Raw genomic sequence first — 18,141 nt, 5'->3', positions numbered from 1 at the left:
CCTTTACATTGACGATGAAACAGAGAAATTGCATCGGAACTGATTACAAAAGGCACAATGCCGACTTAAGTACAAGAGGACTGACTCTTCTCATTTTCTGTGCTTTGAGCAATTCCTGGGAGAGCAGTATTAGATGCCGATGCACCACTGCAGGTTTTCTGCATCAATTGGACCTTCACATTGACGATGAAACACAGAAATTGCATCGGAATTGAATACAAAGGGCACAATGCCGACTTAAGAAAAAGAAGAGTGAGTTTTCAAATTGTCTGTGCTTTGAGCTTCTCCTGGGAGACCGGTACTAGATTCCGATGCATCATTGCAGGCTATTTTATCACTTGATCGTTTACATTGACGATGAAATACAGACATTGCATCGGGATTGAATACAAAGGGCACAATGCAACGTAAGTACAAGAAGAGTGCTCCTATAGTTGTCTGTGCTTTGAGCTTCTCCTGGGAGGGCAGTATTCGATTCCGATGCACCACTGCAGGTTTTCTGCATCAATTGGACCTTTACATTGACGATGAAACACAGAAATTGCATCGGAATTGAATACAAAATGCACAATGCCGACTTAAGTACAAGAGGACTGTCTGTTCTCATTTTCTGTGCTTTGGGCAATTCCTGGGAGAGCAGTGTTCGATTCCGATGCATTAATGCAGGCTCTGCATCAATTGGACCTTTACATTGACGATCAAACACAGAAATTGCATCGGAAATGAATACAAAAGGCACAATGCCGACTTAAGTACAAGAGGACTGTCTGTTCTCATTTTCTGTGCTTTGGGCAATTCCTGGGAGAGCAGTATTAGATGCCGATGCACCACTGCAGGTTTTCTGCATCAATTGGACCTTTACATTGACGATGGAACAAAGAAATTGCATTGGAATTGAATACAAAGGGCACAATGCCGACTTAAGAAAAAGAAGAGTGACTTTTCTAATTGTCTGTGCTTTGAGCTTCTCCTGGGAGACCGGTATTAGATTCCGAAGCACCATTGCAGGCTATTTTATCACTTGATCGTGTACAATGACGATGAAACACAGACATTGCATCGGGATTGAATACAAAGGGCACAATGCCACGTAAGTACAAGAAGAGTGCTCTTATAATTGTCGGTCCTTTGAGCTTCTCCTGGGAGGGCAATATTCGATTGCGATGCACCACTGCAGGTTTTCTGCATCAATTGGACATTTACATTGACGATGTAACACAGAATTTGCATCGGAATTTAATACAACAGGCACAATGCCGACTTAAGAAAAAGAAGAGTGACTTTTCTAATTGTCTGTGCTTTGAGCTTCTTCTGGGAGACCGGTATTAGATTCCGAAGCACCATTGCAGGCTATTTTATCACTTGATCGTGTACAATGACGATGAAACACAGACATTGCATCGGGATTGAATACAAAGGGCACAGTGCCACGTAAGTACAAGAAGAGTGCTCTTATAATTGTCTGTGCTTTGAGCCTCTCCTGGGAGGGCAGTATTCGATTGCGATGCACATCTGCAGGTTTTCTGCATCAATTGCACCTTTACATTGACGATGTAACACAGAAATTGCACCGGAATTGAATACAAAAGGCACAATGCTGACTTAAGAAAATCAAGAGTGACTTTTCTAATTGTCTGTGTTTTGAGCGTCTCGTGGGAGACCGGTATTAGATTCCGATGCACCATTGCAGGCTATTTTATCACTTCATCGTTTACATTGACGATGAACACACAGACATTGCATCGGGATTGAATACAAAGTGCACAATGCCACGTAAGTACAAGAAGAGTGCTCTTATAGTTGTCTGTGCTTTGGGCTTCTCCTAAGAGCTCAGTATTCGATTCCGATGCACCACTGCAGGTTTTCTGCATCAATTGGACCTTTACATTGACGATGAAACACAGAAATTGCATCGGAATTGAATACAAAAGGCACAATACCAATTTAAGTATAAGAAGAGTGACTCTTCTCATTTTCTGTGCTTTGAGCTATTCCTGGGAGAGCAGTGTTCGATTTGGATGCACCACTGCAGGTTTTCTGCATCAATTGGACCTTTACATTGACGATGAAACACAGAAATTGCATCGGAACTGAATACAAAAGGCACAATGCCGACTTGAGTACAAGAGGACTGACTCTTCTCATTTTCTGTGCTTTGAGCAATACCTGGGAGAGCAGTATTAGATGCCAATGCACCACTGCAGGTTTTCTGCATCAATTGGACCTTCACATTGACGATGAAACACAGAAATTGCATCGGAATTGAATACAAAGGGCACAATGCCGACTTAAGAAAAAGAAGAGTGAGTTTTCTAATTGTCTGTGCTTTGAGCTTCTCCTGGGAGACCGGTACTAGATTCCGATGCACCATTGCAGGCTATTTTATCACTTGATCGTTTACATTGACGATGAACACACAGACATTGCATCGGGATTGAATACAAAGGGCACAATGCCACGTAAGTACAAGAAGAGTTCTCTTATAGTTGTCTGTGCTTTGGGCTTCTCCTAAGAGCTCAGTATTCGATTCCGATGCACCACTGCAGGTTTTCTGCATCAATTGGACCTTTACATTGACGATGAAACAGAGAAATTGCATCGGAACTGAATACAAAAGGCACAATGCCGACTTAAGTACAAGAGGACTGACTCTTCTCATTTTCTGTGCTTTGAGCAATACCTGGGAGAGCAGTATTAGATGCCGATGCACCACTGCAGGTTTTCTGCATCAATTGGACCACAACATTGACGATGAAACACAGAAATTGCATCGGAATTGAATACAAAGGGCACAATGCCGACTTAAGAAAAAGAAAAGTGAATTTTCTAATTGTCTGTGCTTTGAGCTTCTCCTGGGAGACCGGTACTAGATTCCGATGCACCATTGCAGGCTATTTTATCACTTGATCGTTTACATTGACGATGAAATACAGACATTGCATCGGGATTGAATACAAAGGGCACAATGCAACGTAAGTACAAGAAGAGTGCTCCTATAGTTGTCTGTGCTTTGAGCTTCTCCTGGGAGGGCAGTATTCGATTCCGATGCACCACTGCAGGTTTTCTGCATCAATTGGACCTTTCCATTGACGATGAAACACAGAAATTGCATCGGAATTGAATACAAAATGCACAATGCCGACTTAAGGAAAAGAAGAGTGACTTTTCTAATTGTCTGTGCTTTGAGCTTCTCCTGGGAGACCGGTATTAGATTCCGATGCACCATTGCAGGCTATTTTATCACTTGATCGTGTACAATGACGATGAAACACAGACATTGCATCGGCATTGAATACAAAGGGCACAATGCCACGTAAGTACAAGAAGAGTGCTCTTATATTTGTCGGTCCTTTGAGCTTCTCCTGGGAGGGCAATATTCGATTGCGATGCACCACTGCAGGTTTTCTGCATCAATTGGACATTTACATTGACGATGTAACACAGAAATTGCATCGGAATTGAATACAAAAGGCACAATGCCGACTTAAGAAAAAGAAGAGTGACTTTTCTAATTGTCTGTGCTTTGAGCTTCTCCTGGGAGACCGGTATTAGATTCCGATGAACCATTGCAGACCATTTTATCACTTGATCGTTTACATTGACGATGAACACACAGACATTGCATCGGGATTGAATACAAAGGGCACAATGAAACGTAAGTACAAGAAGAGTGCTCTTATAATTGTCTGTGCTTTGGGCTTCTCCTGGGAGGGCAGTAATCGATTCCGATGCACCACTGCAGGTTTTCTGCATTAATTGGACCTTTACATTGACGATGAAACACAGAAATTGCATCGGAATTGAATACAAAAGGCACAATGCCTACTTAAGTACAAGAGGACTGTCTCTTCTCATTTTCTTTGCTTTGGGCAATTCCCGGGAGAGCAGTATTACATGCCGATGCACCACTGCAGGTTTTCTGAATCAATTGGACCTTTACATAGACGATGAAACACAGAAATTTTATCGGAATTGATTACAAGAGGCACAATGCCAATTTAAGTATACGAAAAGTGACTCTTCTCATTTTCATTGCTTTGAGCTATTCCTGGGAGAGCAGTGTTCGATTCCGATGCATTAATGCAGGTTCTGCATCAATTGGACCTTTACATTGACGATCAAACACAGAAATTGCATCGGAAATGAATACAAAAAGCACAATGCCGACTTAAGTACAAGAGGACTGACTCTTCTAATTGTCTGTGCTTTGAGCTTCTCCTGGGAGGGCAGTATTCGATTGCGATGCACCACTGCAGGTTTTCTGCATCAATTGGACCTTTACATTGAGGATGTAACACAGAATTTGCATCGGAATTTAATACAACAGGCACAATGCCGACTTAAGAAAAAGAAGAGTGACTTTTCTAATTGTCTGTGCTTTGAGCTTCTTCTGGGAGACCGGTATTAGATTCCGAAGCACCATTGCAGGCTATTTTATCACTTGATCGTGTACAATGACGATGAAACACAGACATTGCATCGGGATTGAATACAAAGGGCACAGTGCCACGTAAGTACAAGAAGAGTGCTCTTATAATTGTCTGTGCTTTGAGCTTCTCCTGGGAGGGCAGTATTCGATTGCGATGCACATCTGCAGGTTTTCTGCATCAATTGCACCTTTACATTGACGATGTAACACAGAAATTGCACCGGAATTGAATACAAAAGGCACAATGCTGACTTAAGAAAATCAAGAGTGACTTTTCTAATTGTCTGTGCTTTGAGCGTCTCGTGGGAGACCGGTATTAGATTCCGATGCACCATTGCAGGCTATTTTATCACTTCATCGTTTACATTGACGATGAACACACAGACATTGCATCGGGATTGAATACAAAAGGAACTATGCCACGTAAGTACAAGAAGAGTGCTCTTATAGTTGTCTGTGTTTTGGGCTTCTCCTAAGAGCTCAGTATTCGATTCCGATGCACCACTGCAGGTTTTCTGCATCAATTGGACCTTTACATTGACGATGAAACACAGAAATTGCATCGGAATTGAATACAAAAGGCACAATGCCAATTTAAGTATAAGAAGAGTGACTCTTCTCATTTTCTGTGCTTTGAGCTATTCCTGGGAGAGCAGTGTTCGATTTGGATGCACCACGGCAGGTTTTCTGCATCAATTGGACCTTTACATTGACGATGAAACACAGAAATTGCATCGGAACTGAATACAAAAGGCACAATGCCGACTTGAGTACAAGAGGACTGACTCTTCTCATTTTCTGTGCTTTGAGCAATTCCAGGGAGAGCAGTATTAGATGCCGATGCACCACTGCAGGTTTTCTGCATCAATTGGACCTTCACAATGACGATGAAACACAGAAATTGCATCGGAAATGAATACAAAAGGGCACAATGCCGACTTAAGAAAAAGAAGAGTGAGTTTTCTAATTGTCTGTGCTTTGAGCTTCTCCTGGGAGACCGGTACTAGATTCCGATGAACCATTGCAGGCTATTTAATCACTTGATCGTTTACATTGACGATGAAATACAGACATTGCATCGGGATTGAATACAAAGGGCACAATGCAACGTAAGCACAAGAAGAGTGCTCCTATAGTTGTCTGTGCTTTGAGCTTCTCCTGGGAGGGCAGTATTCGATCCGATGCACCACTGCACGTTTTCTGCATCAATTGGACCTTTACATTGACTTTGAAACACAGAAATTGCATCGGAATTGAATACAAAATGCACAATGCCGACTTAAGGAAAAGAAGAGTGACTTTTCTAATTGTCTGTGCTTTGAACTTCTCCTGGGAGACCGGTATTAGATTCCGATGAACCATTGCAGGCTATTTTATCACTTGATCGTTTACATTGACGATGAACACACAGACATTACATCGGGATTGAATACAAAGTGCACAATGAAACGTAAGTACAAGAAGAGTGCTCTTATAATTGTCTGTGCTTTGGTCTTCTCCTGGGAGGGCGGTAATCGATTCCGATGCACCACTGCAGGTTTTCTGCATCAATTGGACATTTACATTGACGATGAAACACAGAAATTGCATCGGAATTGAATACAAAATGCACAATGCCGATTTAAGTATAAGAAGAGTGACTCTTCTCATTTTCTGTGCTTTGATCTATTCCTGGGAGAGCAGTGTTCGATTCCGATGCACCACTGCAGGTTTTCTGCATTAATTGGACCTTTAAATTGACGATGAAACACAGAAATTGCATCGGAATTGAATACAAAAGGCACAATGCCGACTTAAGTACAAGAGGACTGTCTCTTCTCATTTTCTTTGCTTTGGGCACTTCCTGGGAGAGCAGTATTAGATGCCGATGCCCCACTGCAGGTTTTCTGCATCAATTGGACCTTTACATTGACGATGAAACACAGAAATTGCATCGGGATTGAATACAAAGGGCACAATGCCGACTTAAGAAAAAGAAGAGTGACTTTTCTAATTGTCTGTGCTTTGAGCGCTCGTGGGAGACCGGTATTAGATTCCGATGCACCATTGCAGGCTATTTTATCACTTGATCGTTTACATTGACGATGAACACACAGACATTGCATCGGGATTGAATACAAAGGGCACAATGACACGTAAGTACAAGAAGAGTGCTCTTATAGTTGTCTGTGCTTTGGGCTTCTCCTAAGAGCTCAGTATTCGATTCCGATGCACCACTGCAGGTTTTCTGCATCAATTGGACCTTTACATTGACGATGAAACAGAGAAATTGCATCGGAACTGAATACAAAACGCACAATGCCGACTTAAGTACAAGAGGACTGACTTTTCTCATTTTCTGTGCTTTGAGCAATTCCTGGGAGAGCAGTATTAGATGCCGATGCACCACTGCAGGTTTTCTGCATCAATTGGACCTTCACATTGACGATGAAACACAGAAATTGCATCGGAATTGAATACAAAGGGCACAATGCCGACTTAAGAAAAAGAAGAGTGAGTTTTCTAATTGTCTGTGCTTTGAGCTTCTCCTGGGAGACCGGTACTAGATTCCGATGCACCATTGCAGGCTATTTTATCACTTGATCGTTTACATTGACGATGAAATACAGACATTGCATCGGGATTGAATACAAAGGGCACAATGCAACGTAAGTACAAGAAGAGTGCTCCTATAGTTGTCTGTGCTTTGAGCTTCTCCTGGGAGGGCAGTATTCGATTCCGATGCACCACTGCAGGTTTTCTGCATCAATTGGACCTTTACATTGACGATGAAACACAGAAATTGCATCGGAATTGAATACAAAATGCACAATGCCGACTTAAGGAAAAGAAGAGTGACTTTTCTAATTGTCTGTGCTTTGAGCTTCTCCTGGGTGACCGGTATTAGATTCCGATGCACCATTGCAGGCTATTTTATCACTTGATCGTTTACATTGACAATGAAACACAGACATTGCATCGGGATTGAATACAAAGGGCACAATGCCACGTAAGTACAAGAAGAGTGCTGTTATAATTGTCTGTGCTTTGAGCTTCTCCTGGGAAGGCAGTATTCGATTCCGATGCACCACTGCAGGTTTTCTGCATCAATTGGACCTTTACATTGACGATGAAACACAGAAATTTTATCGGAATTGATTACAAGAGGCACAATGCCGATTTAAGTATAAGAAAAGTGACTCTTCTCATTTTCATTGCTTTGAGCTATTCCTGGGAGAGCAGTGTTCGATTCCGATGCATTAATGCAGGTTCTGCATCAATTGGACCTTTACATTCACGATCAAACACAGAAATTGCATCGGAAATGAATACAAAAGGCACAATGCCGACTTAAGTACAAGAGGACTGTCTGTTCTCATTTTCTGTGCTTTGGGCAATTCCTGGGAGAGCAGTATTAGATGCCGATGCACCACTGCAGGTTTTCTGCATCAATTGGACCTTTACATTGACGATGGAACACAGAAATTGCATCGGAATTGAATACAAAGGGCACAATGCCGACTTAAGAAAAAGAAGAGTGACTTTTCTAATTGTCTGTGCTTTGAGCTTCTCCTGGGAGACCGGTATTAGATTCCGAAGCACCATTGCAGGCTATTTTATCACTTGATCGTGTACAATGACGATGAAACACAGACATTGCATCGGGATTGAATACAAAGGGCACAATGCCACGTAAGTACAAGAAGAGTGCTCTTATAATTGTCGGTCCTTTGAGCTTCTCCTGGGAGGGCAATATTCGATTGCGATGCACCACTGCAGGTTTTCTGCATCAATTGGACATTTACATTGACGATGTAACACAGAAATTGCATCGGAATTGAATACAAAAGGCACAATGCCGACTTAAGAAAAAGAAGAGTGACTTTTCTAATTGTCTGTGCTTTGAGCTTCTCCTGGGAGACCGGTATTAGATTCCGATGAACCATTGCAGACTATTTTATCACTTGATCGTTTACATTGACGATGAACACACAGACATTGCATCGGGATTGAATACAAATGGCACAATGAAACGTAAGTACAAGAAGAGTGCTCTTATAATTGTCTGTGCTTTGGGCTTCTCCTGGGAGGGCAGTAATCGATTCCGATGCACCACTGCAGGTTTTCTGCATTAATTGGACCTTTACATTGACGATGAAACACAGAAATTGCATCGGAATTGAATACAAAAGGCACAATGCCGACTTAAGTACAAGAGGACTGTCTCTTCTCATTTTCTTTGCTTTGGGCAATTCCCGGGAGAGCAGTATTACATGCCGATGCACCACTGCAGGTTTTCTGAATCAATTGGACCTTTACATAGACGATGAAACACAGAAATTTTATCGGAATTGATTACAAGAGGCACAATGCCGATTGAAGTATAAGAAAAGTGACTCTTCTCATTTTCATTGCTTTGAGCTATTCCTGGGAGAGCAGTGTTCGATTCCGATGCATTAATGCAGGTTCTGCATCAATTGGACCTTTACATTGACGATCAAACACAGAAATTGCATCGGAAATGAATACAAAAGGCACAATGCCAACTTAAGTACAAGAGGACTGACTCTTCTAATTTTCTGTGCTTTGAGCAATTCCTGGGAGAGCAGTATTAGATGCCGATGCACCAATGCAGGTTTTCTGCATCAATTGGACCTTTACATTGACGATGAAACACAGAAATTGCATCGGAATTGAATAGAAAAGGCACAATGCCAATTTAAGTATAAGAAGAGTGACTCTTCTCATTTTCTGTGCTTTGAGCTATTCCTGGGAGAGCAGTGTTCGATTCGGATGCACCACTGCAGGTTTTCTGCATCAATTGGACCTTTACATTGACGATGAAACACAGAAATTGCATCGGAACTAAATACAAAAGGCACAATGCCGACTTAAGTACAAGAGGACTGACTCTTCTCATTTTCTGTGCTTTGAGAAATTCCTGGGAGAGCAGTATTAGATGCCGATGCACCACTGCAGGTTTTCTGCATCAATTGGACCTTCACATTGACGATGAAACACAGAAATTGCATCGGAATTGAATACAAAGGGCACAATGCCGACTTAAGAAAAAGAAGAGTGAGTTTTCTAATTGTCTGTGCTTTGAGCTTCTCCTGGGAGACCGGTACTAGATTCCGATGCACCATTGCAGGCTATTTTATCACTTGATCGTTTACATTGACGATGAAATACAGACATTGCATCGGGATTGAATACAAAGGGCACAATGCAACGTAAGTACAAGAAGAGTGCTCCTATAGTTGTGTGTGCTTTGAGCTTCTCCTCGGAGGGCAGTATTCGATTCCGATGCACCACTGCAGTTTTTCTGCATCAATTGGACCTTTACATTGACGATGAAACACAGAAATTGCATCGGAATTGAATACAAAATGCACGATGCCGACTTAAGGAAAAGAAGAGTGACTTTTCTAATTGTCTGTGCTTTGAGCTTCTCCTGGGAGACCGGTATTAGATTCCGATGCACCATTGCAGGCTATTTTATCACTTGATCGTTTACATTGACAATGAAACACAGACATTGCATCGGGATTGAATACAAAGGGCACAATGCCACGTAAGTACAAGAAGAGTGCTCTTATAATTGTCTGTGCTTTGAGCTTCTCCTGGGAGGCCAGTATTCGATTGCGATGCACCGCTGCAGGTTTTCTGCATCAATTGGTCCTTTACATTGACGATGTAACACAGAAATTGCATCGGAATTGAATACAAAAGGCACAATGCCGACTTAAGAAAAAGAAGAGTGAGTTTTCTAATTGTCTGTGCTTTGAGCTTCTCCTGGGAGACCGGTACTAGATTCCGATGCACCATTGCAGGCTATTTTATCACTTGATCGTTTACATTGACGATGAAATACAGACATTGCATCGGGATTGAATACAAAGGGCACAATGTCACGTAAGTACAAGAAGAGTGCTCTTATAATTGTCTGTGCTTTGAGATTCTCCTGGGAAGGCAGTATTCGATTCCGATGCACCACTGCAGGTTTTCTGCATCAATTGGACCTTTACATTGTCGATGAAACACAGAAATTATATCGGAATTGAATACAAGAGGCACAATGCCGATTTAAGTATAATAAGAGTGACTCTTCTCATTTCTGTGGTTTGAGCTATTCCTGGGAGAGCAGTGTTCGATTCCGATGCACCACTGCAGGTTTTCTGCATCAATTGGACCTTTACATTGACGATGAAACACAGAAATTGCATTGGAATTGAATACAAAAGGCACAATGCTGACTTAAGTACAATACGACTGACTCATCTCATTTTCTGTGCTTTGAGCAATTCCTGGGAGAGCAGTATTAGATGCCGATGCACCACTGCAAGTTTTCTGCATCAATTGGACCTTTACATTGACGATGAAACACAGAAATTGCATCGGAATTGAATACAAAGGGCACAATGCCGACTTAAGAAAAAGAAGAGTGACTTTTCTAATTGTCTGTGCTTTGAGCTTCTCCTGGGAGACCGGTATTAGATTCCGATGAACCATTGCAGACTATTTTATCACTTGATCGTTTACATTGACGATGAACACACAGACATTGCATCGGGATTGAATACAAAGGGCACAATGAAACGTAAGTACAAGAAGTGTGCTCTTATAATTGTCTGTGCTTTGGGCTTCTCCTGGGAGTTCAGTAATCGATTCCGATGCACCACTGCAGGTTTTCTGCATTAATTGGACCTTTACATTGACGATGAAACACAGAAATTGCATCGGAATTGAATACAAAAGACACAATGCCGACTTAAGTAGAAGAGGACTGTCTCTTCTCATTTTCTTTGCTTTCGGCAATTCCCGGGAGAGCAGTATTACATGCCGTTGCACCACTGCAGGTTTTCTGCATCAATTGGACCTTTACATAGACGATGAAACACAGAAATTTTATCGGAATTGATTACAAGAGGCACAATGCCGATTTAAGTATAAGAAAAGTGACTCTTCTCATTTTCATTGCTTTGAGCTATTCCTGGGAGAGCAGTGTTCGATTCCGATGCATTAATGCAGGTTCTGCATCAATTGGACCTTTACATTGACGATCAAACACAGAAATTGCATCGGAAATGAATACAAAAGGCACAATGCCGACTTAAGTACAAGAGGACTGACTCTTCTAATTTTCTGTGCTTTGAGCAATTCCTGGGAGAGCAGAATTAGATGCCGAGGCACCAATGCAGGTTTTCTGCATCAATTGGACCTTTACATTGACGATGAAATACAGTAATTGCATCGGAATTGAATACAAATGCACAATGCCAATTTAAGTATAAGAAGAGTGACTCTTCTCATTTTCTGTGCTTTGAGCTATTCCTGGGAGAGCAGTGTACGATTCGGATGCACCACTGCAGGTTTTCTGCATCAATTGGACCTTTACATTGACGATGAAACACAGAAATTGCATCGGAACTAAATACAAAAGCCACAATGCCGACTTAGGTACAAGAGGACTGACTCTTCTCATTTTCTGTGCTTTGAGCAATTCCTGGGAGAGCAGTATTAGATGCCGATGCACCACTGCAGGTTTTCTGCATCAATTGGACCTTCACATTGACGATGAAACACAGAAATTGCATCGGAATTGAATACAAAGGGCACAATGCAGACTTAAGTACAAGAGGACTGACTCTTCTCATTTTCTGTGCTTTGAGAAATTCCTGGGAGAGCAGTATTAGATGCCGATGCACCACTGCAGGTTTTCTGCATCAATTGGACCTTCACATTGACGATGAAACACAGAAATTGCATCGGAATTGAATACAAAGGGCACAATGCCGACTTAAGAAAAAGAAGAGTGAGTTTTCTAATTGTCTGTGCTTTGAGCTTCTCCTGGGAGACCGGTACTAGATTCCGATGCACCATTGCAGGCTATTTTATCACTTGATCGTTTACATTGACGATGAAATACAGACAGTGCATCGGGATTGAATACAAAGGGCACAATGCAACGTAAGTACAAGAAGAGTGCTCCTATAGTTGTGTGTGCTTTGAGCTTCTCCTCGGAGGGCAGTATTCGATTCCGATGCACCACTGCAGTTTTTCTGCATCAATTGGACCTTTACATTGACGATGAAACACAGAAATTGCATCGGAATTGAATACAAAATGCACAATGCCGACTTAAGGAAAAGAAGAGTGACTTTTCTAATTGTCTGTGCTTTGAGCTTCTCCTGGGAGACCGGTATTAGATTCCGATGCACCATTGCAGGCTATTTTATCACTTGATCGTTTACATTGACAATGAAACACAGACATTGCATCGGGATTGAATACAAAGGGCACAATGCCACGTAAGTACAAGAAGAGTGCTCTTATAATTGTCTGTGCTTTGAGCTTCTCCTGGGAGGGCAGTATTCGATTGCGATGCACCGCTGCAGGTTTTCTGCATCAATTGGTCCTTTACATTGACGATGTAACACAGAAATTGCATCGGAATTGAATACAAAAGGCACAATGCCGACTTAAGAAAAAGAAGAGTGAGTTTTCTAATTGTCTGTGCTTTGAGCTTCTCCTGGGAGACCGGTACTAGATTCCGATGCACCATTGCAGGCTATTTTATCACTTGATCGTTTACATTGACGATGAAATACAGACATTGCATCGGGATTGAATACAAAGGGCACAATGGCACGTAAGTACAAGAAGAGTGCTCTTATAATTGTCTGTGCTTTGAGATTCTCCTGGGAAGGCAGTATTCGATTCCGATGCACCACTGCAGGTTTTCTGCATCAATTGGACCTTTACATTGTCGATGAAACACAGAAATTATATCGGAATTGAATACAAGAGGCACAATGCCGATTTAAGTATAATAAGAGTGACTCTTCTCATTTCTGTGGTTTGAGCTATTCCTGGGAGAGCAGTGTTCGATTCCGATGCACCACTGCAGGTTTTCTGCATCAATTGGACCTTTACATTGACGATGAAACACAGAAATTGCATTGGAATTGAATACAAAAGGCACAATGCTGACTTAAGTACAATACGACTGACTCATCTCATTTTCTGTGCTTTGAGCAATTCCTGGGAGAGCAGTATTAGATGCCGATGCACCACTGCAAGTTTTCTGCATCAATTGGACCTTTACATTGACGATGAAACACAGAAATTGCATCGGAATTGAATACAAAGGGCACAATGCCGACTTAAGAAAAAGAAGAGTGACTTTTCTAATTGTCTGTGCTTTGAGCTTCTCCTGGGAGACCGGTATTAGATTCCGATGAACCATTGCAGACTATTTTATCACTTGATCGTTTACATTGACGATGAACACACAGACATTGCATCGGGATTGAATACAAAGGGCACAATGAAACGTAAGTACAAGAAGTGTGCTCTTATAATTGTCTGTGCTTTGGGCTTCTCCTGGGAGTTCAGTAATCGATTCCGATGCACCACTGCAGGTTTTCTGCATTAATTGGACCTTTACATTGACGATGAAACACAGAAATTGCATCGGAATTGAATACAAAAGACACAATGCCGACTTAAGTAGAAGAGGACTGTCTCTTCTCATTTTCTTTGCTTTCGGCAATTCCCGGGAGAGCAGTATTACATGCCGTTGCACCACTGCAGGTTTTCTGCATCAATTGGACCTTTACATAGACGATGAAACACAGAAATTTTATCGGAATTGATTACAAGAGGCACAATGCCGATTTAAGTATAAGAAAAGTGACTCTTCTCATTTTCATTGCTTTGAGCTATTCCTGGGAGAGCAGTGTTCGATTCCGATGCATTAATGCAGGTTCTGCATCAATTGGACCTTTACATTGACGATCAAACACAGAAATTGCATCGGAAATGAATACAAAAGGCACAATGCCGACTTAAGTACAAGAGGACTGACTCTTCTAATTTTCTGTGCTTTGAGCAATTCCTGGGAGAGCAGAATTAGATGCCGAGGCACCAATGCAGGTTTTCTGCATCAATTGGACCTTTACATTGACGATGAAATACAGTAATTGCATCGGAATTGAATACAAATGCACAATGCCAATTTAAGTATAAGAAGAGTGACTCTTCTCATTTTCTGTGCTTTGAGCTATTCCTGGGAGAGCAGTGTACGATTCGGATGCACCACTGCAGGTTTTCTGCATCAATTGGACCTTTACATTGACGATGAAACACAGAAATTGCATCGGAACTAAATACAAAAGCCACAATGCCGACTTAGGTACAAGAGGACTGACTCTTCTCATTTTCTGTGCTTTGAGCAATTCCTGGGAGAGCAGTATTAGATGCCGATGCACCACTGCAGGTTTTCTGCATCAATTGGACCTTCACATTGACGATGAAACACAGAAATTGCATCGGAATTGAATACAAAGGGCACAATGCAGACTTAAGAAAAAGAAGAGTGAGTTTTCTAATTGTCTGTGCTTTGAGCTTCTCCTGGGAGACCGGTACTAGATTCCGATGCACCATTGCAGGCTATTTTATCACTTGATCGTTTACATTGACGATGAATTACAGACATTGCATCGGGATTGAATACAAAGGGCACAATGCAACGTAAGTACAAGAAGAGTGCTCCTATAGTTGTCTGTGCTTCGAGCTTCTCCTGGGAGGGCAGTATTCGATTCCGATGCACCACTGCAGGTTTTCTGCATCAATTGGACGTTTACATTGACGATTAAACACAGAAATTGCATCGGAATTGAATACAAAATGCACAATGCCGACTTAAGGAAAAGAAGAGTGACTTTTCTAATTGTCTGTGCTTTGAGCTTCTCCTGGGAGACCGGTATTAGATTCCGATGCACCATTGCAGGCTATTTTATCACTTGATCGTTTACATTGACAATGAAACACAGACATTGCATCGGGATTGAATACAAAGGGCACAATGCCACGTAAGTACAAGAAGAGTGCTCTTATAATTGTCTGTGCTTTGAGCTTCTCCTGGGAGGGCAGTATTCGATTGCGATGCACCGCTGCAGGTTTTCTGCATCAATTGGTCCTTTACATTGACGATGTAACACAGAAATTGCATCGGAATTGAATACAAAAGGCACAATGCCGACTTAAGAAAAAGAAGAGTGAGTTTTCTAATTGTCTGTGCTTTGAGCTTCTCCTGGGAGACCGGTACTAGATTCCGATGCACCATTGCAGGCTATTTTATCACTTGATCGTTTACATTGACGATGAAATTCAGACATTGCATCGGAATTGAATACAAAAGCACAATGCCATCTTAAGTATAAGAAGAGTGACTCTTCTCATTTTCTGTGCTTTGAGCTATTTCTGGGAGAGAAGTATTAGATGCCGATGCACCACTACAAGTTTTCTGCATCAATTGGACCTTTACATTGACGATGAAACACAGAAATTGAATCGGAATTGAATACAAAAGCACAATGCCGACTTAAGGAAAAGAAGAGTGTCTTTTCTAATTGTCTGTGCTTTGAGCGTCTCCTGGGAGACCGGTATTAGATGCCGATGCACCATTGCAGGCTATGTTATCACTTGATCGTTTACATTGACGATGAAACACAGACATTGCATCGGGATTGAATACAAAGGGCACAATGCCACGTAAGCACAAGAAGATCGCTCTTATAATTGTCTGTGCTTTGAGCTTCTCCTGGGAGGGCAATATTCGATTCCGATGCACCACTGCAGGTTTTCTGCATCAATTGGACCTTTACATTGACGGTGAAACACAGACATTGCATCGGGATTGAATATAAAGGGCACAATGCCACGTAAGTACAAGAAGAGTGCTCTTATAATTGTCTGTGCTTTGAGCTTCTCCTGGGAGGGCAGTATTCGATTGCGATGCACCGCTGCAGGTTTTCTGCATCAATTGGACCTTTACATTGACAATATAACACAGAAATTGCATCGGAATTGAATACAAAAGGCACAATGCCGACTTAAGAAAAAGAAGAGTGAGTTTTCTAATTGTCTGTGCTTTGAGCTTCTCCTGGGAGACCGGTACTAGATTCCGATGCACCATTGCAGGCTATTTTATCACTTGATCGTTTACATTGACGATAAAATACAGACATTGCATGGGCATTAAATACAAAGGGCACAATGCAACGTAAGTACAAGAAGAGTGCTCCTATAGTTGTCTGTGCTTTGAGCTTTTCCTGGGAGGGCAGTATTCGATTCCGATTCACCACTGCAGGTTTTCTGCATCAATTGGACCTTTACATTGACGATGAAACACAGAAATTGCATCGGAATTGAATACAAAAGCACAATGCCGACTTAAGAAAAAGAAGAGTGACTTTCTAATTGTCTGTGCTTTGAGCTTCTCCGGGGAGACCGGTATTAGATTCCGATGCACCATTGAGGCTATTTTATCACTTGATCGTTTACATTGACAATGAAACACAGACATTGCATCGGGATTGAATACAAAGGGCACAATGCCACGTAAGTACTAGAATAGTGTTCTTATAATTGTCTGTGCTTTGAGCTTCTCCTGGGAGGGCAGTATTCGATTCCGATGCACCCCTGCAGGTTTTCTGCATCAATTGGACCATTACATTGACGATGAAACACAGAAATTGCATCGGAATTGAATACAAAATACTCAATGCCGACTTAAGGAAAAGAAGAGTGACTTTTCTAATTGTCTGTAATTTGAGCTTCTCCTGGGAGACCGGTATTAGATTCCGATGCACCATTGCAGGCTATTTTATCACTTGATCGTTTACATTGACGATGAAACACAGAAATTACATCGGGATTGAATGGAAAGGGCACAATGCCACGTAAGTACAAGAAGAGTGCTCTTATAATTGTCTGAGATATGAGCTTCTCCTGGGAGGGCAGTATTCGATTGCGATGCACCACTGCAGGTTTTCTGCATCAATTGCACCTTTACATTGACGAAGTAACACAGAAATTGCACCGGAATTGAATACAAAAGGCACAATGCTGACTTAAGAAAATCAAGAGTGACCTTTCTAATTGTCTGTGATTTGAGCTTCTTCTGGGAGACCGGTACTAGATTCCGATGCACCATTGCAGGCTATTTTATCACTTGACTGTTTACATTGACGATGAAATACAGACATTGCATCGGGATTGAATACAAAGGGCACAATGCCACGTAAGTACAAGAAGAGTGCTCTTATAATTGTCTGTGCTTTGAGATTCTCCTGGGAAGGCAGTATTCGATTCCGATGCACCACTGCAGGTTTTCTGCATCAATTGGACCTTTACATTGTCGATGAAACACAGAAATTATATCGGAATTGAATACAAGAGGCACAATGCCGATTTAAGTATAAGAAGAGTGACTCTTCTCATTTCCTGTGCTTTGAGCTATTCCTGGGAGAGCAGTGTTCGATTCCGCTGCACCACTGCAGGTTTTCTGCATCAATTGGACCTTTACATTGACGATGAAACACAGAAATTGCATTGGAATTGAATACAAAAGGCACAATGCCGACTTAAGTACAAGACGACTTACTCATCTCATTTTCTGTGCTTTGAGCAATTCCTGGGAGAGCAGTATTAGATGCCGATGCACCACTGCAAGTTTTCTGCATCAATTGGACCTTTACATTGACGATGAAACACAGAAATTGCATCGGACTTGAATACAAATGGCACAATGCCGACTTAAGAAATAGAAGAGTGACTTTTCTAATTGTCTGTGCTTTGAGCTTCTCCTGGGAGACCGGTATTAGATTCTGATGCACCATTGCAGACTATTTTATCACTTGATCGTTTACATTGACGATGAAATA

The sequence above is a fragment of the Schistocerca nitens genome, chromosome 7, assembly GCF_023898315.1.
Source record: "Schistocerca nitens isolate TAMUIC-IGC-003100 chromosome 7, iqSchNite1.1, whole genome shotgun sequence".
NCBI classification, from domain to species: domain Eukaryota; kingdom Metazoa; phylum Arthropoda; class Insecta; order Orthoptera; family Acrididae; genus Schistocerca; species Schistocerca nitens.
The sequence above is the reverse complement of the archived record's forward strand: the minus strand, read 5'-3'. Positions refer to the sequence as shown.